General features: G+C 57.9%; 1 protein-coding gene across 1 annotated transcript in view; it reads right to left on the bottom strand.

Annotated features, from left to right (window-relative positions):
• LOC104828646 (serum paraoxonase/arylesterase 2-like) overlaps positions 1 to 681 on the bottom strand; it is a 17,269-nt gene that overhangs the window by 15,493 nt on the left and 1,095 nt on the right. The window lies entirely within an intron of this gene.

Raw genomic sequence — 681 nt, 5'->3', positions numbered from 1 at the left:
CCCAGCGGAGCGGCCCGGCCCGCCCCCACCGACGGCGGAGAACGGGTGGGCGGCCCTGCCAAGGCGGCTCCGTCAGCCCGCTGCCCCCGCCAGCAAGTTGCGGGCCCGGCGGCGGGGCGGGGGGGGACCGGCAGAAGAAGGAGGCAGAGCTGGTGCCGCGCTGCAGGCTCCGTGTTACAGCACCCGCGTGAAAGGCAGGTGGACTACGTTCCAGAGGCTGCTATTTAAAAAATTACCTGTTGTGTAAAAATACGCGTGTTTGTTAGACAAAGACTGCGTGATGCAGAATGTACAAGTACTCCACGTACATCTCTATGCTGAGATACACGTGCTGATATGTGTGCGCTAATAACCAAAGTTCCCCCCCAAAATGATGCTTGCTTTCACTGCCACGCTCCCACCAACAGCTTTCCTCTCTGTGCGGGAGAAGGGCTACAGAACCCACCTGCAGGGCTCCAGGGTTCCTCCATCCGCCCATCTGCTTTTGCATCAGCTGCAGCATTGGCCTCCCTGTGCTTTCTGCTTTTTGGGGGGACATGCTTTGGCAGGTCGATGCCCTCCCTCAGCAGTTATCTTTCCCTTTTCTGCACAGTGAATGCCCTCACCTGCAAGGCTCACATTCCTTTGCATTCTTCTGAAAGGCTGAAAAATCAACTCGGGACAAGAGACCCATCCCCAACT

Source organism: Haliaeetus leucocephalus, unplaced genomic scaffold, assembly GCF_000737465.1.
Source record: "Haliaeetus leucocephalus isolate CR32 unplaced genomic scaffold, Haliaeetus_leucocephalus-4.0 Scaffold0, whole genome shotgun sequence".
Taxonomy (NCBI): Eukaryota; Metazoa; Chordata; class Aves; order Accipitriformes; family Accipitridae; genus Haliaeetus; species Haliaeetus leucocephalus.
This window is presented reverse-complemented; position numbering and strand designations above follow the sequence as displayed.